Genomic DNA, 23,586 nt, shown 5'->3' with positions numbered 1-23,586 from the left:
TGACTTCTAATTTTCTTCACATTTTCTATCACTGGTATAGCACCAACGAGTACAGTAGTGAGAACGTGTAGAGGAGAGGAATCAACTTCAGACAGAAGCAAATTACAAAGAAGAAGGACCTTTTTTTTTGTTTTGTTTAATATCTTTTGGGGGGGTTACATCATTGTCTTTTACTTTTCCGTGTACTTCAACAGTAAATTAAGCAATGTCAGGGTTTATTTTATTATGTTTTAAACACCATTGTTCTAAAGAGATTTGCAAACATTCTGATGAAGATTTAGACAGCTTGAGGAAAACAAATATTTTATGGAGAAGTCCAGTCAAAAGCACAAGTCCCTCTAAATAAGGACTCATTTCCTTCTAGGAAAAATTAGTTCTGATTTTTCATCTAAGTAATAATTCTAAGAAACAATTATTCGAATAAATGATTAGTATTTTCATTTTATCTGCTTCCCTTTCTCTACATTTGTTCTTTTACTAAAATTTTCCTTTCTGAATTCTGTCAGATTGACTATCATACATGTGTGTTCAGAGAGAATGTAATGTTTCACATGCTGTTTGTGTCTGAAGTCACTAGAATGCCATCTGTGTAATCCTTCATAATTTTATTCTTTAAGAACCCCAAAATTTCAAAATACCAAAATCCTCTACAAAGCAGAATTTTCCTTTTTCTATCCAGCTTCAGACATTATGCCAGACTCCTACTACTACTAAGAGTGGTAGCCAGAGTAAAAATTTCAGAGAGAATGAAAACTGGCAAATATTTCCTGCATAATGACTTAAAGGTAGAGGGAATAAGGGGCAGATGGCAGCTGAACACATGAATGTTAATTCTGTAGTGATCAGTTTTTCCTTAAGGAAAAAATGTTAGTTGAAGGTGAGAGGTTAGCACCTCTCTTTCCCCTTTCCTCTTTAGATGTTTTGCAATGCCACCCACGGATTTTAGAGAAAAATAGGGAATCTGGTCAGGAGCACTCAGTACTCCAAAGTAATTTAGTGAAAATGATACATATATTATAGTCAGGTTTCAGTTCCTATAGGAGGTGTAAGAAAAGAGCCAGTTTATTGAGTTCCTATCTTTTTTTTTATTAACTGAGGTAATATACTATTCTCACTTGATTTATAATCTCTGAAGATCTAAAAGTTCAAAATACATCCAAGGATTAAAAAGCTGCATCTAAAATTTGAATGTTGAAAACAGAAAAATAAACCAAGACGACTGTTTAGAGTACATAGCTGTAGTAGTAAGCGTAGCTGGATTTGCACACATCAGATAAATTTATTCCATGCTGCAAGATCCAACAGTGGCCCATTCAGGTGGCCCAACTGATTTCCATGGTGCTCAAGGTACACTGCCATTCACTAACAGACCCATTAGACAAAAGCTGCCTTCACATAACTACACAACTGAATTCACACCTTTGATTGCTATATAGTGACACTTTGATTTTCAGATTCCTAGAAACATTTTTTTTAACAAGTAATGAATAGTTTTATTCAGATCACCTTCACAAAGTTCTCTTTCGCAAATTGAACAAATTGCTAGAACATGTTCAGGCTAGCTTTTCTTCTCTCTGAGAATTTGTATTGCTAATTATATAGAAGCAGAGAAAGGGACAAAATAAAAATAAGTTTGAATGAGACAGAAATAATTAGCATTTTCATTTGATCTGTTTTCATTTCTTGTATTTTTTCTTTCATTATATTTCTATTATGAATTCCATCCAATCTACTATTATATATACCTATTCAGAGGAAGTGTAGTAAGTTTCACGCATGTAAATGTTATTTGAATCTGAAGTTACTAGAATGCCACCTGAGCAATTAATAACGTTTTTATTGTTTAACCCCCTGCCGTGTCTTAGAAGCATAATATGGACCACATCAGAACCAGCAGAGATGGAGGATTTAAAAGCTAGCATATTTATAAAGAAAAGGGGTAATATGCAATAGAAAATAAATAAAGTTTTTTTTTATGCTGTTCAATGAAAAATAATCAGTATTTGGATTACAGATATGAAAGAGAACAAAACCAATAACAATTAGCACCCCTGCAATCTTGAAAGTGAAAAGGAAGTTTCTTCTCTTATTTTTATTTGGTATAGGCAAATAATACATTACAAAAAATTGAATATATGTAAGATTCTCTATAATGGGCTTAAAAAACAGTGTTTAAAATCAATTTAAAGTTTTGTTAGATGAGACCTTTCTTGAGGATTAGTTAAAAAGATATGTAGAATTCAAAAGCTTAATTTCAAACGAACCTTGTCAGCTCAACCTTAATTTTACGCTTCAGAGCTCCCGTCTTGTGCAGGAAGGAGAAAAAAAGAGGAAATGTAAAGGTATTAAGGAAAATAAAAATGTAATACAGAATCATTTAATTCCTCTAAACTTCAGAGTGTTGTTGACTGAAGGAAAAAGGTACACTGCAAGGCATGATTGTCATTAAGACATATGGTAACTATCGGTGAAATATGTGTAAGTAGTAGTAGCCACCTGAATAATGCCCTCTTTAAACATGCAGAAGAGGAAAAACCTGTTAATTTTTTAATGTTTTTATAATCCTGCTATGAAAACTCACTTTGGGTACAAGTATAGTTTTGATTTTTAGACTTTAAAGATTCCACTTCAAGCAGTTTATAAGCTTAACATTTAAGTAAATAAAGGGGGAAAAGCACTTTGTGTAGTGCTAGCAAACTGAGGACTAGAATAAAGCATAAAATTACATTAAAAAATCCATTCATGGTATTAGCATAAGATTTTACAAATCTCTTACTATAGGCACTTAAAAAATTGTTTTCCATTATACAGAGGTGCTCAGCTCACCTCTAGTGTGAAAGTCACACAAGTGACTCAGATTTTATTAAAAAAAAAAAAATAATAGCACTCAGTAGAAGCCTCTATTCTACCAACTCCTACACCTGAAGGACATTAAAGGAGCTTCTTCCTGAAGACCCTTATGTTTTTAGCTCTTACTCTAATTGTTGAGCCAAGAGTAGACTATGAACCTTTAGGTTCTTTAAAACAGATCTTTTAGATTTGATAAAGTAGATGAATAGATCCATTGAAATTTTATTGGACTGTTGTCTTTACATGTAGGGAAGTTTCATTTGCTTGATAAGGCTGTAGTATGGTATTTCTATGTTAGTATGTGTGCTAACAATTCTAGTATGTTACTGTAGGATGTTACCAATGTCAGACCATCTAGAGCTTGAGCATATTAATCTCTTTAATTATTGAAAAATCATCATAAAAGCAGCAAGCAGATCTACAGTGGTGCACATATGGTAGATGAGTTTCATTTAATATTAGAATTCTGGTCAAATTTGGAGATGGAGGAACAGGTTATTTATATTAAAATATTTCAGGATTGGTTAATTAGAGCATCTTATGGGCTTGTTTTTACATTCCTAAAACAGTCATTGTAATTTCAATCACTCTGTATTTTGGTTTTTAATAGCCTATAATAAAGCATAAGACAAGATTTTTTGTAGGGTAAAAAAAAAATACAGAATGGGTTATGAAAGTCTGCGTGTGTCCCATTGTTAGAATCTGTCATGTGGAACTTCAGTAACAGAGAGATTTATTTCGTTAATGCCATAAGGTAAATAGCAGAATATAAAGAGAAAGGATAACTTTGACATTTCACCTTTCTGATTCCTCCTTCTTATCTTCTCTGTGATGTAGGAAATATATAATGTGCCTCATTTTTACTAAGTTTCAGTGTTTGTGATATGATTAATGTATCAGTAATTCTTTATCCATAAAAATACTGCTGGGGTTTAAAACTCTTCTGAACACAATGGGACTCGTAAACATTTGTGTTTTCTTTATAGTGGACAAAGTAATCAAAAATTAGTTTGTGCCAAGAAATCATTGTTTTAGGTTACATTCTTTGTGTATGCAAGAAAAATTGCTCTAGAAGCCAATTTAGTTACAAATTCTGAAGTAAAACAATGAAGCTTATTTAATTTCTTCAGCTGAATTAACTAATCTTACAGGAATGGGATGTTATTAAATGATTCCTAACATGATAAATATAGAAAACCTTTGTGGTTTTCCCAAACCATATCATGTAAAACAATGGCCAGCTGCTTTAAAAATGAAGATAATAAACCTTACAGGTCCATATGTATACAACACTAGTTGATTTTTGTAATAGGGACATAGACTAGAGGACCACAATGTAAATGTACGCACATTTACTTATTTCCTATATTTTCTTAATATACCACCACCAGAAAAATCTCTGTAGTTTTTTCATTTCCTTTTTGAAAGCAGCATTTCAAGTACGGTGTGCACATCCCATGTTGCAATTCACCATTTCTCCTCTCTGATACGTTACAGGGAATTTATCTCCATTTCGTAGAACAAATCATAGAATCATGGAATCATTAAGGTTGGAAAAGATCTCTCAGATCATCGAGTCCAACCGTCAACCCAACACCACCATACCCACTACACCATGTCCCTAAGCGCCTCATCTACACATCTTTTAAATACTTCCAGGGATGGTGACTCCACCACTTCCCTGGGCAGCCTGTTCCAAGGCCTGACCACTCTTTCAGTAAAGAAATTTTTCCTAATGTCCAATCTAAACCTCCCTTGGTGCAACTTGAGGCCATTTCCTCTCATCCTAATTTGCAGCTGAAGAAACTATTTTAAAACTCTGTGAGAGAGTTGTAGTATACCATTTGTGAAGACTTTTCAGAGTATTTTGAAAGAATTAACAGTCTACTTGCTCATCATTTCACTGAAGAGATTTTTGATAGCCAGAGAGTAACAAAGCAGCAAATTTTAAGAGTTGTGGAACAGAAATAGACATAGTTCTTGGCCACGTGATTTCTTCTATGATCTCTATCACAAGCAAGCGTAATTTTTTCTTTGATTTCAATATCTTACTTTTTTTTTTAGAAATTTGTGGGGTCTCCAAGAACAGTAAGCTGGGACAAAGTGAGCTTTTAAAGACAAAATAGGTGGGTATCATTCTGCTGTTAAAAGGCTAGACAGTCTCTTTCATTCAGGCCTGAATAATCTTGAATGATGATTAACATTCTTAATAATGTCATAGTTCTAATAATGATTAATCTCCTTGCTCTATTGAGAACCCCAGTTTATTGAGTTCTAGCCTGACTTCTTTGGCCTTGCACAAGAAACCAAGATTAATATATCGTACTTCTGGAGAACCACTTAAACTTAAGGTGGACTTGTGTTAGCTCCCATCAGGCAAAGATCTCCTGATGCTGCTCTATCAAAGACTCTCATAGTTGTCCCACTCATGTTGCAGGGAAAAGCAAAAATCACCTGAGGAGTTAGGATTTTCTAAGCATCTGTGCTATAATATCATATAGTAGTGTACAGTTTTTTTCCAAACTGTCATATCTCTTAATTCCAGTATTTGCAACTTCCACATGTACTGAGTAAAATGAACCTATTTTTTTATAATTATTTTGCTGAATAGGAAGTATTTTTAATAATTGCTAGCTTTTATATGCAGCACATGGAAAACAACTGACATCAAACTCTTCAAAGGATACAGAAAAGATGTAAAACAAACAGGCTGGATTGAAGCAGTCTGTTTGAAAAAGTTATTTTCTATTTTCTATCTCTCTGTTTTATTAAACTAGTAATTACACACAGTAATTCTTGAAATAAATTAAAATAAACAAGATTTATTGATACCAATTGTTGTATTTTTTGTAAGTTGATCATTCACTCACTCAATTTTCACATTTAAATCTGAACTAAATTAGGTAAACTATTCTCCAGTTTCTTGCAACTGATGAAAATATTTCTATGTTGGTAAAATGCAGACTAAAATTGATGTATAATTACTAAGTGAATTTATTTAATGAAGATGATCTAATTGTTAACACACCAGAAAACAACTTTTTACATGTTCCCTTCCTTCGGTGCCTCAGCTTCCATTCTACTAGAGCAAGAAATTATTTTTACTTCATAAAATAACCATGATCTAGTAGATAAATAGGTGTATCCAGGCTGACTAGATGTGCAGAATGAAAATTAATCCATCTGAAGCCTTGAAAGAAATTATTTTAGGCTCCGCATAGACTGGTACAATAGGAGTGTCAGGCAAAACCTAACACTTTCCACAGTGAACTCTGTCACATTGTAAGAAGTCTAGGAAGTAAGCGAGCACCAACAATAAAAAGGTAGTTCTGATTGTCTATAGCTGGGGTCCTCCTGTGTGCTCTCATGAAGGAATGTCACCTAGGTAGGGGGGGAAAGGGAAAGTTTCAGTGGCAGAAAAATTGAATTTGCAGATAATTCTGGGGTTTAATACTGTTCAGGTTTTCTGTTTCCTCACATGCTATCTTCCTCACAACTCCATTTTACTTCGCATATGTAGATAGTAGTATACTGAAAGCAACATTTAGACTTGTAACTTCTCTACAGGTCTTTGTGACTTGCTTTTCATTTCAAATTCTTACTTCATTATTATAAAAGTCCATTTCATAATAGATTTAAGTAAATGACTGCAATTTTCCTGTGCCAAAATTTGAAGAAAATAAAATGGTATCATAAGTTACAACTGTAATGGAAATTCTCTGTCACCTGCAAATATGGGCATTAGAGTAATGCTACAAGTAATGAAACTATCCTTGAAATAATAAGACAAAAAGCAAAAACTGGATGATAAAATTGACTTAATATCAGATCATCTGTCACTGGTATACCTATAGAAGTAGGAGGATTTATTGATTATTTTTAATGCTTACAAAAGCACAGTGATCTTGATTTTAAATAAGCTATATTTGATGAAAAAGCTAAAGAAGTTCTCTCTAGAAAGTGACATTACTTTGAAAGTACCTTTTTCTCTCATTTAGTATAGTTTATTTTTTTAATTTATAAAATTGGAGATCTATAATAAATAATCCAAGAAAAAAATACTCTAATTCTGACTCTGGTAGAACCAGCCTTGCACTGAAAACTATTTCAAGATTCTGAGGTTTCCTATAACTGCTAACTGAGATTTATCACCTTGCTAAAGTGAAACAGCAGAGTAGGATCAACAGTGCAATCGATAATATGTCTGTTATTGGGAAGATACGATAACAATTTTTTAAAGTGCTCTACAACTTCAGTGTTACACCTTCCAGTAGAGTCCATACCACTGTCTTGTGGGCCAGAGCTTTTAACATTTCCAGTAGGGTGGGATTCAAACCAGCATGGTTCTGTGGGCTGGGAAATTCACCACGGAAGAACATTATTGGCAATAGGAGAATTACTTCCTATGATTTACTCACTAAATGGGCAGTTCTTAAATTGTTGCAGAACTGAAAGATAAGCAACAGTGAACACATATGCAAACAAGTTGCAGTGTCCAATGTAAGATCCAAAGCTAGATATGATTTTTTAAAGAAAAAAATGTCACTTTTAATGAAATAATGTATAATTCTGTTGTGGAACAGAACTGAAGAAATGTTTTCAAATTTAGATTTTATGTTACTCTGTCAAAGTCCATAAAGGTACCTCTTTGCAGCCTACTGTGGTTACAGTATTAACTATTTGGTAGAAATTTTCCCAGGCAGAATGTAGTTCTTCAGGGACACAGAATTGAAGAAATAAAAAGTGTCTGTGCTTCCTCTCCAGTTTCAGTATGAAGAGCACGCTGGTAGCTGCAAAATGAAAAAATAATAAAATGAATTCTTTAATGGTAGCTGTGAGGGTCTTGTGCCAGCAATGTGATGCAGAGAATCTGTGAGAGCGGGGCTGGCGCAGGCCAGCTCGCAAGAGGGAGGTCTGTCACACGCCCAGGTCACTTACAGTTTGACCACAGCTTAACAATAGGTTTTGCTTATAAGCTTTTGCTTTTAAGGAAAAATGTGTTTTTACAGCAACAAGAAATAAGCCTTATGCCGTGTACTATACCGTAAAATACTTATTTTAGATAAATGTTTGTCATGGGATTCATGTTTTGTGCTGCTGCTGTTTTTTATTATGTTGGTCTGTCCCTTGCTTTATCAGACAAATTAATCAGATAACGAGTTATAAGAGCTTGTATAGCACTTTTGAGAATGTGTACCAAAGGAGAAGACTGATAAAAGTATGATTCTTTTTATTGTGTAGTCATATTATCAATAAAATATATATTCCAAGATATAGGACAGGTTCAAAGAATCTGTGCTGACACACAATATCTAAGGACCTGAAGGCATCTGAGGCCAGGTCTGTATACATAATCCTCAGTAAGCACTTGTAGATGCAGTTTTAAATAGAGCCAGTTCATTTTTTAAAGTTAGTTTATTTGCTGAGAAATTTTTCTCTGCTGAGTCATCTGACTTTGGAGAAAAACAGTTGTTGATTTTCCCAAACCAAAACTATTTTACTGCAACAGCTAAACTGCTGACCCAGTTTTGAGGGTAGACAATTCTGAATAAGAGCATGTCTGTAAATGGAATATGAAATAACATGTTTTCTTGTCTGTCTCTCAGGAATGTATTTCTTCAAGCCAAATATCCTTTCTCCCACAAGTATACGCATACAAACATGCACCTGATTTATCGCAGTATCTAATCATAGGTAAAAGACATTGCTGGTTACCATGGCAACTGCAGTTCAGTATATTCATTGACCTTTTTCTCAAGAGTATTTGCCTTATTATTCAGCACAAAAAACTTCTTGTCATATCAATAAGGATTCTAATATTTATGGTTCTTAATGCTTTTCCTCTGTCCAATCTAAGACATATTACTTTTCAGAAGTCCAATCTGTCACTAGAAAACTTAATTTAAATGTAAGAAGTATTTGGGCTGTTCTTGAATGTTATTTATGTATGCTGCATCTATTATTTGAACACACAGCAAAAGATTTTTTTCCATCTATTTTGACAGGCTCAGCTCTTCAGAGAATTTGTTTTCTCTCTAATGTGAGAAGCTGATTCCACTGGCATTTCTGGCACAGACTTAAATCTCAAACACAAAAGAGCCAGCGTGTCTATTCTTGTCTCAGAGAGATAAAATTTATTGTAGAGAGAGGAAAAAGCTACAAATATTCTACTTGATTTTTTTTTTAACTTTTCTAATGGAAAAGGAGCCAATAACACAAGCTGCAATCCTTCTCTATATCACTGTGTAGGGTCTGAGCTTGAACTTCTAAAGATATTTGCCTTTCATATGTCTTTATTCTGCTATTTGTAGAGCAAAGGTGGGCCTCTGTTTTCCTGCCTTAATACAGTTTAAGTTTTAAAGACTTAGGTGTTTATGATTTGATTACCATAGCGTGAGACTATTACATGCTTTGAATGTTTTTTTTTTCTTAGTATTTTATATGTATACATATATTCTGTCTGTGTATATATATAGGGCAGTAATTTTATATAGCTTTTCTGTGCCTACCCATAAACTACTGACAACTTAAGCATGCTATGTCAGAAATGATCAGGAGTAAAACAACAAAATACATCTGCATTTTTATTTTAAAAATGCTGTAAATGGAAGAACACATTTTATGAAACAATTCTAGCATTACATATGAGACAAGTAGTTCTGTTTAAAATGTAGTCCAGACATAGAAAACCACCAGGAACACACAATACAAAGTGACATTATTGTTTAAAATACAGGCAATGAAGGATTTTTCTGGCTTTTTCTGTAACTTTGAACTTCAGTGGTCTCTTTCATAACTCTCACAGACAGTTGATCCAAGTTTTGTGTCTCTGTTGACATTATTTACGCAAATTATGAATTTATTGAAGAAATTCACATAATCATGCTCTTAAAAAAAGGTAAGGTCAGCTCAGAGGCTTATAGATTGTTTTTTTTGAGGGATTCAAATCGTATTAAACTTTCATCCTGTAAGAGCAAAGCTAAAATCTTCTTGTTTGAGATTTTAATTACTGTAATTATAATTTTAAATTAAGGCTGACTGATGTTCATTTCATTCAGAGATTTCATGGATATGAATTAGGCAATAGACATGCAGACAACGATAAACGTTGTAAATGAATGTTTTCTTTTTGTTGAAGTTTGAAGCTTTCTAAGAAAAGAAGTATCTAACCGTTGCAGGCATTCTTCTCAAAAGACCTTCCAACCGCTCTACGAAATCACTACTACAGGGCTGGAAATGTTTATTCTACAACTCCCTATAAACTTAATATACTTATTCTACCCAATTAATACATTTTCCTCTCAAACTTTTCCCTTTCTCAGTACACAGTATTCTCCTACTAAATGAACAAGTCTTATGAGGAGCAGCTGAGGGAACTGGACTTTTTAGTCTGGAGAAGAGGAGGCTAAGGGAAGGCCTCATTGGTCTACCTGGAAGGAGGTTGTAGCGAGGGGGGTGTTGGTCTCTTCTCCCAGGTAATTAGCAATAGGATGAGAGGAAATGGCCTCAAGTTGCACCAGGGGAGGTTTAGATTGGGTATTAAGAAAAATTTCTTCACTGAAAGAGTGGTCAAGCCTTGGAAGAGACTGCCCAGAGAAGTGGTTGAGTCACCATCCCTGGAAATATTTAAAAGATGTGTAGATGAGACGCTTAGGGACACGGTTTAGTGGGCACGGTGGCGTTGGTTTGACGGTTGGACTCAATGATGTTATAGGTCCTTTCCAACCTTAATGATTCTATGATTAAACCTAACTCTTTTATGTGTGCATTTTAGCCTGAACTATCGTTACATATCAAGCTAAGTGTCTTGATAAACGTGTATTTGTTGTTATCCTAGTTGAAAAGGCAACTTATACTTGGTAAATTCCTGGGCAACTTTCCATTCTTTCATAAATTCTTATAGCTTCTATCCTTTTTTATTTTTTTTTTCCCTGTTATGATAATGGGAATATTAATAGTTTACTGAGGAAACCTTTCCTTCCAAATATTATTGAAGTTTCATAAAATTAACTCCAATATATCCTCAGGTACCTTTGGGTCTAAAAAAGTTAAAATCAAAATAAACCTGAACTCGTTTATGAGTTTAAGCGATCAACAGTCTCACAGGAGGAGGAGAAGGAAAATAGATAGGAGAGTAACTTTTACATTCAGAAAATGTGCTACATATTTACACAACACTGTTCAGTGGTCATCCACTAGAGAAAATAGTAATCACCTAGTCAAGTTACTTGCACTCTTTGGGTAGTTTACAGATTTACTGGTATTCCAGGGAAGCTGAGATAATGTTTACTCTGATCGTGTCCTGAGCAGGATAACCTTTCAGGATCTCTGACCCAATAAATCTGTTCTTCTCTGTACTCAGTAGCTCCCTGCATTTGGCTACCAGTCCTCTCTCATCCATCTTGTACCACATTACTGACTGCAGCCTTATCAGTCTAAACCTCTGTGTCTGCTGTTCCAATAAGTTTGATTACCAGCTATCTCCTATCTCAGCCTGCCTGGTAGAAGTTATTATGTGAGTACATGCCTGCTACATTTCCAGATTTTTATCTAATATTGTATGTGCATCAGTTGTCAGGAGTGCAAAAGGTGAATTTTAAATCAGATTAGTAATTCTTATGCACAGTAATAGATTAAAAAAAAAAAAATTATACTCTTGCTATGAAAATGAAAGGTGTGTAAAAATTTTCTATTTAAATGAAAAGCATTCTTTATTAATTTTAACCCCCCCTATTCTTTCTTGGAGGAAACACTTTTCTACTAATGTTTTTTGTAGAAAAATGATAGAAAATGTTTATTCCTTGTATCTAATCATAATTTCTCATATTCCAGCTCGTGTTTGTTCCTCTCATCCTATTACTATGCACCTTTGAAGAGGATCTGGCTCCATCTTCTCTGTAGCCTCTGGTTAGGCAGTTCTAGACAGTGATAAGGGCTCCCTGAGCTTTCTCCTCTCAAGGCTGAAAAGGCCGAGCTCCCTCAGCCTGGGATGATCCAGGTCAAATGAATCATTAAAAAAATACTTCTGAGCTGTAGACTTGGAGATCTTTCAACCATACACTGTTGTATCACATACCTCTTAGATCATATCCTTTATGTTATTCTGAATAATTTAATGGAGAAAAAATGAACACGCTCTAAAAGAGGGCCAAATGAGAAACAAAACATTGACAGTTTTTCAGCTCAGTTTATTGAATACTAGGGATCCTAGAGGAAGCACTGAGTGGAGAATATACCTCATGTATCTCTAACTTAGCAAAGTTTTTTCTTCTAGATGTCAGTGTAGGATCAAGGGTTGATACTAAAAATTTACAGCTCTGGACCTATTTCAAGTAAGCTTGAAATTGTTAATTTGTTTTCAAAATGTAGATTGCCATTCAAAAATACAGTCAAATAACTGTTGGACTCCACATATCCACATCTTGAAATATGTGCCAGAAATCAAGCTTGTCACCTGAATGGTTATGCATTAATATGGGAAAGAAATTGTTAAATTGCAGCTTTGTGTTATTTTTTACCTTTATGGTTCAATAACTATTTCTTCATGATCTTTTTTCATTTCCTTTTAAATAGCTCAAAATCAGTTATCTTTGGAATCAGCCTTACTCACGGAGGTACATTAAAATAAGGAGAATTGTTTGTCTTCTAGAAGGAGCAGAAAGCATGGCAGCCAAAGGTCATTTCAGAACAACAAATATAGCTTAAAATACATGTTCATAGAGGGTTCTGAAGATTGTAGCCTCTGTAGCACAGGTGAAACACACAGAAATAAAACCTTTTTTTCTTTCTTTCTTCATCTTTTTCTTTCCTTCTTACACGTGTCATAATTCAGTAACTGGAGCAGCTTTTCTTTGTTTGCCCCTGACCTAAAGATTTGTGTATTCAGGAAGAGAAGTGTTACGGAAACAAGCTCCTAGCTCTAGTCAAGTGATCATTCTGCTGTTTAATGTCTTATCATTTGTGTCTGAATTTCCTTAGATTTCTTTGTGACATTTTTTTTTCATGATGTTTTAAGTCATATGTTCAACTACATCAAAGCTTTTTCATGTGGGAAGTTTGCTTTATAAGTATTATTTTCTTTACCTCTTTTCACACTTCTAGTTTTTCGTTATGTATTTTTCTTACTATATGTAACATATATGATGAAAGAAGATTTTTTTCTTATTATTTCAAATTAAAATAGAACAGAATTACAAGGAAAAAAGACGACTTATGAGAGTTTTAGTTACTTTCTTCAACCCTTTTACATGCTTTATGAAATAAAGTCATTATACTTTGACCAAAATCCTGATGAAATCAGTGGAAAGTTCGCTGTTGATGTCTGAAAGTAGAACTCAATATTTAGAACAGAATAGAACAGAACAGAAAAGAATAGACTATTTTCAATTGGAAGGGATCTACAACGATCATCTAGTCCAACTGCCTGACCACTTCAGGGCTGACCAAAACTTCAGGCATGTTATTAAGGGCATTGTCCAAATGCTTCTTAAACACTAAGGGCACTAAACATGACAGACATGGGGCATCGACCACCTCTCCAGGAAGCCTGTTCCAGGGTTTGACCACCCTCTTGGTAAACAAATGTTTCCTCATGTCAGATCTGAATCTCCCCTGACATAACTTTGAACCATTCCCACGCGTCCTATCATTGGATATCGGGGAGAAGAGATCAGCACCTCCCTCTCCACATCCCCTCCTCAGGAAGCTGTAGAGAGCAATGAGGTCATCCGTCAGCCTCCTTTTCTCCAAACTAGACAAACTCAGAGTCCTCAGCAGCTCCTCATAGGACATGCCTTCCATTCCTTTCACCAGCTTTGTTGCCCTCCTCTGGATGCGTTCAAGTACCTTAACATCCTTCTTAAATTGTAGGACCCAGAATTACACGTGGTACTCAAGGTGAGGTCGCACCAATGCTAAATACAGCATTTTATTTTGGCATAAAATTTTGGACAGAAAAAAAAAAACAAAGTCCCAGTCTAAACAAATCTATAAAAATTGATTTTTAACAAGCAGTTATATTATTTAATTTACCTCCAATTTAATAATATTATAAATTAATATTTTCTAATGTATTTCCTGAAAGAATGTATGAAGGGTGCTTTATCAACTAGGATTTATTTTTCAGGGAAACTGTTCATACTGATTTTCAGATGCTCTTTAAAATATATTCTAACGGCAATCTTATTTTAAAACTGTTTTTAAAGAAAACTTTTCCTTTGATGATAACTCTTTTTTTCTTTTTTTTTTTTACAAATTTGTACATTAGTTTTGAATGCAAGGCATGGTTTTTATTATTATTATTCATGGTTAATTGTTGATGTTGCAAAGACAAACTGATAAAAAAGTGACCTTGAATTTTTTTTTGTTTATATAGCTGAAGCCTGCAACTGAAAAATTAGTGTTATATTCTTCCTCACCCTACTAAAGTCTGCTAACTAGCTTTACAGTGGATGTTTCAATAGGATGCTGAAGGGACTCACAGTGTTACATACAGACTGGGAGAGCACAGAAATCTATTAATAATGTTTTCTTTTCCAAAATTTTAGAATCCTAGAATCGTTTAGGTTTGAAAAAACCTTTAAGATCATCGAGTCCAACCATGAACTTAAGACTGCCAAGTCCACCACTAAACCATGTCCCTAAGCACCACATCGACACATCTTTTAAATACTTCCAGGGATGGTGACTCAACCACTTCCCTGGGCAGCCTCTTCCAGTGCTTGACAACACTTTCGGTGAAGAAATTTTTCTTAATACCCAATTTAAACCTCCCTTGGTGCAACGTGAGGCAATTTCCTCTCATCCTGTCACTTGTTACTTGGGAGAAGAGACCTACACCCACCTTGCTACAACCTCCTTCCAGGTAGTTGTAGAGAGCGATAACGTCTCCCCTGAGCCTCCTTTTCTCCAGACTAAACAACCCCAGTTCCCTCAGCCGCTGGGGAAGAGTCATAAGACTTGTTCTCCAGACCCTTCACCAGCTTCGTTGCCCTTCTTTGGACACGTTCCAGCACCTCAATGTCTTTCTTGTAGTGAGGGACCCAAAACTGAACACAGGATTCGAGGTGCGGCCTCACCAGTGCTGAGTACAGGGGCATGATCACTTCCCTACTCCTGCTGGCCACACTATTTCTGACACAAGCCAGGATGCTGTTGGCCTTCTTGGCCACCTGGGCACACTGCCGGCTCATGTTCAGTCGGATGTCAATCAGCACCCGCAGGTCCTTTTCCTCTGGGCAGCTTTCCAGCCACTCTTCCCCAAGCCTGTAGCATTGCATGGGGTTCTGCGACCCAAATGCAGAACCTGGCACGTAGCCTTGTTGAATTTCATACAACTGGCCCTGGCCCATCGATCCAGCCTGATCAGATCCCTCTGTAGAGTCTTTCTACCCTCAAGCCAATTAAGACCCTTGAGTATGTCTTCCTTTGATTTTTTTTTCTGTTTAGTAATCCTCGAGACAAGAAAAGAAACTTTAGGAGCATTAGCCTTGATGAACGAAAGGAAAGAGGGAACTCCCTAGTTGCTGAGTGAAAGATGTTTTTGTCTTGAAAACTGGAGGTGATCCCTGTGAACCAAGCAGTTCTGCTTTTTAAAAAAACAATTTTAAGATAAAGAAAATTTTAGAGAAATATCAAACAATTCTACTGCAATTATGCTGACTCTGCTGTTAATAGATGAATGCTGCAATAGAACAATAACAAAAATGCATGTAAAGTTATAAAATGTAAACCTATCTAGAACTGTCCTCTGACAAGATAGTGAGATCCACATAGCAGAAATACTAAACTAAAGGGAAAAATATAGAACCACAACCCTGGATTTTATGAGAGCAGAATTAAACCTTTTCAGAGATCTACTTGGAAGAATCCCAAGGGATATGGCCTTTGAGAGAAGAGAGGTCCAGGAAAACTGGTTGATGTTCAAAGATTACTTCGTCCAGGCTCAAGAATTTCCATCCCAATGAGTAGAAAATCAAACAAAGGCAGGAGGTGGCCTGCATGGATAAGCAAGGAGCTCCTAACTCAACTCAGACATAATATGCGGTGTACAAGAAGAGGAAGCAGGGGCAGGTGATTCAGGAGGAATATAGAAATGTTTTCCAGTCTTTCAGGGATGAGGTCAGGAAATTCAAGGCAAACTTGGAGTTGAATCTGGCAAGGGATGTGAAAGGCAAGAGGAATGGATTCTTCAATTTCTTAAACAGCAGTAGACGATCAGGGAAAATGTGGGCCTGATGATGAAAGGGGCAGGGGACTGCTGACAAATGAAATGGAGGCCAATGTACTCAGTGCCGCCTTTGCCTCAATCCTTACCAGCAAGACCAGTCTTCAGGAATGTTGGGTCTTTGAGACCAAAGGGAAAGCCTGAAGCAAGGAAGATCTACCCTTGATGGAAAAGAATCAGATCAGAGAGCATTTAAACAAGCTGGATGTATGTAACTCCATGGGGACCGATAGGTTGCACCCACGATGCTAAGGCAGCTGGCTGCTGTCACTGCAAGACCATTCTCAATGATCTTTGAAAGATCATGGCAACTGGGGGAGGTTCCTGAAGACTGGAAGAGAGCAAATGTCACTGCTATCCTCAAGATGGGCAAGAAGGAAGATTACAGGTTGGTCAGCCTCGCCTCAATCCCTAGGAAATTGATGTAAATCCTCCAGAAAAGCATTTCCAAACGTATGAAGGACAAGAAGGGGATTGGGAGTAGTCAGCAGGGATTTATAAAAGGGAAATCATGCCTGACCAACCTGATAGCCTACAATGAGGTGACTAGCTTGGTGGATGAGAGGAGAGCAGTGGATGTTGTTCACCTCAACTTTAGTAAGACTTCTGCTACTATTTCCCACAACAATCTCATAGACAAGTTGACAAATTATGGGTTAGATAAGTGGACAATAATATGGACTGAAAACTGGCTGAGCGGTCAGGTCTAAAGGGCTGTGATCAGTGGCACAAAGTCCAATTGGAGGGAAGTGCCTAGTAGTGTTCCTTGGGGTCAATACTAGGGCCAATATTATCTAATGTCTTCATTAATGACCTGGATGCTGAGACAGAGTGAAGCCTCAGCAAGTTTGCAGATGATACAAAATTGGGAGGTGTGGCTGATACACCAGAGGGTTGTGCTGCCTTTCAGAGGGACCTGGACAAACTGGAGAATTCAGCAGAGAGGAATCTCATTAAGTTCAACCAGGGGAAATGCTATGTCCTGCGCTGGTGGCAAAATAACCTCATGTCCTAATGATTGGGGACTCTGGGGACTGATTGGCTGGAAAACAGCTCTGCAGCAAAGGACCTCAGGGTCCAAGTTGACCAAGTTGACACCCTTTCAGCAATAGAGGGCCAACAGCCTCCTGGGCTGCATTAGGCAGAGTGTTGACAGCAGGTAGAGGGAGGTGATCCTTCCCCTCTGCTCAGCACTGGTAAGGCCACATCTGAAGTATTGTGTCCAGTTCTGAGCTCCCCGATACAAGAGAGGCATGGACTTACTAGAATCATAGAACCATGGAATCATAGAATGGTTTAGGTTGGAAGGGACCTTAAAGATCATTTAGTTCCACTCCCCCTCTCATGGGCAGGGATACCTTCCACTAGATCAGGTTGCTCAAAGCCTCATCCAGCCTGGCCTTGAACACTCCCAGGGAGGGGGCATCCACAGCTTCTCTGGGCAACTCGAATGAGTTCAGCACAGGGTCACTAGGATTATTAAGGGATTGCAACATCTTTCATATGAGGAAAGATTGAGAGAGATGGGATTCCAGCCTGAAGCAGTGAAGACTCAGGGTGATCTTGTCCATGTATATAAATTCCTGATGGGAAGGAATGAAGAAGAAGGAGCCATACTCTTCTCAGCAATACCCGGTGACAGGAAAAGAAGCAAAGGCCACAAATTGAAACACATAAAATTCCATGGGAATGCAAGAAAATACTTTTTTACTTGCAAAGGTGGTCAAACACCAGAACAGGAGGCTCAGAGAGGCTCTGGAGCCTCCATTTATGGAGATATTCAAAACCTGACTGGACACAGACCTGGGTAACCTGCTTTGGCTGATCTTGCTTGAGCAGGGGGTTGGAATAGATGATCTCAAGAGATCCACTCCAACCTCAATGATTCTGTGATTCTGTTTTCCCCTTCTAGCTCATCAGCCCATGCTTTGGTATTAACCTTGTATATTTTCCTTCGGGTAAAAGTCACAGTATCATTACCAAAAAAAAAAAAGTGCCAGGGTTTGTAGCTATTTCAAAGTGACTATTGCATGAAATATAGACAAATCAAGCCTTTCCAAAACAGAGGAAAGGATATGTGGACTATAGGATCTAGATCGGTTGTCTTCAAATATTTTTCTTTTATCCTACTGTGTCACCTAGGTGTATCATATTGAGTTTGTTTACATTATATCCCTTGAGGGATGCTGTAGTACTTCCCCAGATAAGATTCTTGTTGGTCATGGGGGTAGTAGAGAAACTCTGACAAGTTTTTTCCTTGGTTAAAAACATACACAACAACTACACAGAATTATAGCATTTTTGAAAAACATTTTTATGTGCCCACTATCTCAGCTTCAATTCTTATCTGTAGCTGTAATCAGAGGGTAGGAGCATAAGACTCTGGTATTTTTAAAGTAATACATTCAGACAAGCTGAAATTTTTCAGATGTTCAATATCACCTTAAATCTTGTATAACAAATAACTTGTTAGAAAAGCTGGAATCTCATATTTAAGACATTATGTGCTGTACATGCAATATAGCAGAATGAATGACAATATTCTTCATAAATGAAATATATTTTCCTTTTGAGGTTAGGCCACCATTTACTTTAATTTAATCAATTTAATTAAATGGAAATAGTGGCATAATCCTTCAGGGAGTGCGTGCTTTACTTATGAATTATTCCATCAAAAATATTTGAAATCTGAGCATTTTTCCCTCGGTAGATGTGAAGAGCATATTTAAATATGAACTCCCAGAGCTAATGTAATTTCCCAGCTGTGTCAAAAATGGCAGCTTTTGTTGTGTAGAGACTGGATAAAAAAGTGAGAATAGTAAATTTATTTGCTGTTTATAAACTTTATAAAGTTCTCTTATAATTGTATGTCATAATTTCACACTGATTTATAAGTTCATGATAGCTATATGATATTAGATAATCACTTGGCTAAATGACAGACTAAGCATTACCTTAGAAAATGGTTTTCCATTTTCTTGAGATCAATTTGTTATGGAAGAGAGGATAAAGTTCTCAGAATAAAGTTTGTTCATAATTCAGTAAATTATTATATAATTTGGGTGTTATTTTCTATAATGATACAAAAGTTTAAAAATAGTATTTCATAGTTAAGAGATTGTTGGTAGGAATGTCAAAATTGTAAGTGATGATACTTACAGGCTGTTAGTAAACTGTATGCTGAAGTTTTTCATAGAAAATGCTTTTTTTTTTTTAAATTTTTATATAAAAAATTTAAATTAAAAAAAAAAAACCCTTAAAGCAATTATACACAAATCATTTGGAAGACTAAATATTCAAATTATTTACATTAAACACAAATTTAGAAAAAGTTTTCGTTCTGCTCAGTTATGCTTTGCAGCACAACCTTGATGTAGAGAATAGAATAAGCAAGGAATTCCAAAGTAAGTTTACAGAATTGTGATGACTTTCTGGTTTGGTTTGATTAATCCATATAGGCTCTGAACAAAGAGAGGGAGGAGGAGGAGGAAGGGCTACAAAGCCCCATGGGTGGAATCCAAGTAGATGGAACCAAACATCCCTGCCACGTGGTTCTGTCCTGTAACCAGATCTGGTCTCTTGAACCATCTAATTTTCTTTGCAAAACTCCAAAGTTTTGTGCACAGGGAGGTGATAAGGCTAATAAATGTGGTGGAAACATTTTAGAATCACAGAAGCATTTGGGTTGGAAGGAAGTTGGGAGGTTGTCTGGTACAACTGCCCTCTCAGAGCAGGGTCAGCTTTAACATTAGAGCAGGTTCCTCAGGGTCATGTCCAGTCAAGTGCCATGTATCTCCAAGGATGGAGATTGAACAGCTTCACTGGGAAACCTGTTCCTGGTTTATTACATTCACACGGTGACATTTTTCTTCCTTACATCTAATCAGAATTTCTGTTGCTGACATAAGCCAGCTCCTTTAGCAGCCTTGGATATGCCTGAGCTAATCCCAGTTATTGGGACATTCAATCAACTTTAACACATAATTTTTAGTGAAGCAGGAGCCAATATGCTGAAGATACAGGAACTTAATATTTTAGTAGTACTTTACAGAAAACGTGTATATTGATGCAAGTATGCCTCAGCACCTTGACATGCTGGAGATGATTACAATTTTGGTTTGTGTTTGGCAACTTAATCCACTGTGTGCCATTTATAGTGTCTGATAAAGAAAATAGGAAGTTGTATAACTGATAAGAGAGCGCCTTTTTGGTATCTCTCCTGCAGTCTTAATCAGAAATACACACACAGCTTTGTCAAAATGCTTGGGGTTTATCTTGCCTACTGTTTGTCTTGGTTTTTTGGAAGGTTTTGTGCACTGTTCTCTTAAATGTAAAATTTTGAAGAGGAAAAAACCCCAAAACCCCAAAACTTTGTTCCTAATGCATTAAAGCAATAACAATACTGTCATTGTCAGTGTAGAGCAAAGCAGAAAAAAAATAATTGCAACTAAAGAGACTATCACAAAAGATTTTGAGGAGTAAAACTAATAATATACACAAAATTAACTCTGCATTACCACTATATGGATCTCAAACAGGGAAATAGTCTCTGAACAAAGCCTGATGATGGTATGATGATATTTATCTGATGGATAATGCCTTCTGATTAGGAATGTTGTTTATTGATTTCAGCTTGTATTTAATCAATGCTGTGGAAGAGAGAAAGAACAGATGTTCCTTAAGGATACCAATCACCTGTGGGGCTTAAGACTTAGGTGAAGAGAATTGAGACTATGAATTACATGGATCACAGTAATTCCTTTTCCCTCATGACTACCTAGGTACTTCTCTTGCTGGTTAGCATTAGCATCTTTTTCATACTGAGCTTTAAACTCTTTAAGACGTAACATTCAACTAGCAGGTAGGCTGCAGGGTAAGAAGCCCCCTTGGTAATCCAGTCCTTGCCTTTGTATATTAGTGTAACCTCTGCAGTGACATTCTAGTAAAGTGTATTAAGATATCTATCCATACGTATGAAGGGTGCGGTTATGAATTTGCTGTTTGAACCTGAATGGGCTTATTTGATTTAAGAGGAATTCTAGATTAATCTTCTCTCTACTGTTCATTTTGTGGCCCTGTCTCAGGTTTCTTTAAGAGATAGCATTCATTGTATTGGTGGGTAGTGTTTCTTGGTGGGCAGTTTCTGGAAGGCAAGAATACATCAGTGATTGTTTCTCTTCACTTCTTGTTACCTCAGTGTAGGTTTGATTTGAAGGCTTCGGGAGGACCTTATTGCAGCATATCAGTACTTAAAGGGGGCAAAGATGGCAGCAACCTTTTTAACAGGGCTTGTTGCGACAGGACAAGGGGTAATGGTTTTAAACTAAAAGAGGGTAGATTCAGGCTGGATATAGGGAAGAAATTTTTTACAATGAGGGTGGTGGAACAGGTTGCCCAGAGAGGTGGTAGATGCCCCATCCCTGGAAACATTCAAGGTCAGGCTGGACGGGGCTCTGAGCAACCTAATCTAGTTGAAGATGTTCCTGCCCACAGCATGGAAGTTGGACTAGATGACCTTTAAAGGTCCCTTCCAATCCAAACTATTCTATGATTCTGTGATTCTATGATTTTTCAGCATTCCTGTAGACTGTGTCTTTTGTCTACACTTTTGTCAAAACTTCTTTGAGCAGTTTTGTGTTTATAGCTTTCAAAATTTTCTCATTTAGGAATCATTACTAATTTCTGCAGTGAATTTCTTTCTAGATTTGTCTACTTAAAATGTGTATCTCTGGGAATTGCAGAGGGATGGGATCACATTTTTATCTGGAAGCTCTTGCACCACATATTAGTGCTAAATCTACAGGTGATCATCTCTATGCATGCTTGGGATTGATAGATATTCAACTGGATTTTTATTTAAGAGCTATGTAGATTATTGAACTGCATGCACATACTCAGAGGTTTTAGATAGGATTTCCTTTTCTGCTTTCATCAACATAGCCAAATTTCTTTTGATCAAGTGATGCAGTTGGTAAAAATACTTTTTTATTTGTAGAAAAAACATTGAAAAGAGAGAGGTACATTGTATTAAATGACTCCTGTTTCAAGCGTATGTCACTACATTTTGACTTTTTAAAATTGGTTATTCTTTATATTAACTGAAGATTTTGTTCCATTATCAACTTATTTACCTAATGTAATATGTTTAGAACAGCTTCTGAATGTTAGCGCCTCTAAATGTATAACACAAAATATCTAAAAATTATTCTTCATCCAATAACCCTAATTAAGCATAATCTTGATTATTAGAGTGAAAAAAAAAACCCAAATTTAATAAATATACCCTCCTATCTTTGAATTAATTACATGTTCTGTGTGTACTTAGGCTGTCCAATCCATGGAAAGTAATTTTTTCCTTCATTTAGGCTTTCTGAATGATGCACATATTAGTATAATGGGCATCATACTGAGATGCTAATAGCATTCTTGCAGGTTTTCTCTTTGTGGATAAAACATTTTTAGAAATTTTGCAGATTATGCCACTTTCTTGCTTTGAAGGGAGATTTTTCTCACTGGGGAAGACTTTACAATATATTGTAATTAAATAGAAATGCATTTAATTGTTATTCATCGTTCATAATTATCAAATTATAATTATAATACATATCTCTGATAAAGTAAACAACGTATCCTCCCACACCATTTTCCTTGTTTTTAACCCATAAAAAAAATTATAAATACTTATAAGGAAAGTTCCATGGAGGGTTAGAAGACAAACCTGTTAAATACATCAAAGGCTGTTAAATTGCATTACAAGACCAAGAAACATAAGACGATCATTTGTTGTGGAGTAAATTCTGGTGTAGTTCTCAAGAGACATCACCAGCTTCTGCTCTCTCCATCTGCTCATCCTTGCACAGCTTGGTCCTTACTCCTCTAATGTGACTTTTGAAACCACAGACTTGTTCAGTGATCTCTTTTCTCTCTGGTAAGTAATCAGCTAAAAAGGTTTTGGAAATAGTTACAGGGCTTTGCAGTAATACCTGAGCTGGCTCTGAATGCATTAGCTGCAGGTTCGGAAACAAAATAACTATACAGGCATTGAGGTATCCCAGCAACACCTGAACTCCTGAGCTCGTGTATGCTAATTAGCCTTGTAGGGAAGCAGTGCTAATTAGTCTGCATGGAATGACACAGTACTATGGCTTCTGGGACCTGACATTCAGCTATATGTATGGTGTGGCTGTTTTGATATACAAGTTTTTCCATATTTCTCTCTAGAGTGGCATACATTATACAGCATAGACAACCTTACAGATTTACCACCTCACCAAACATGGTTCTTCCCTTCTTCCTTTTTAGAGCTTAATTCTTTCTTTTTATTTCATGTGGCTATCAGTCACATCCAGCCACCCTGCACACCCTTTTTGGTTTTTGTTTGGGTCTGTTATTTAACTCTTCTTACTGCAAAAACTTAGTGGTATCATGGTCCTGGTTGGTTTCTCTGTGTTTTTTCATCAGGTGGACACCATCTAAAGCTCTGAAGACCACTGCCCATTTTTTTCACCAAT

Source organism: Calonectris borealis, chromosome 1 (genome assembly GCF_964195595.1).
Source record: "Calonectris borealis chromosome 1, bCalBor7.hap1.2, whole genome shotgun sequence".
NCBI classification, from domain to species: domain Eukaryota; kingdom Metazoa; phylum Chordata; class Aves; order Procellariiformes; family Procellariidae; genus Calonectris; species Calonectris borealis.
Note: the sequence above shows the minus strand (reverse complement) of the source record.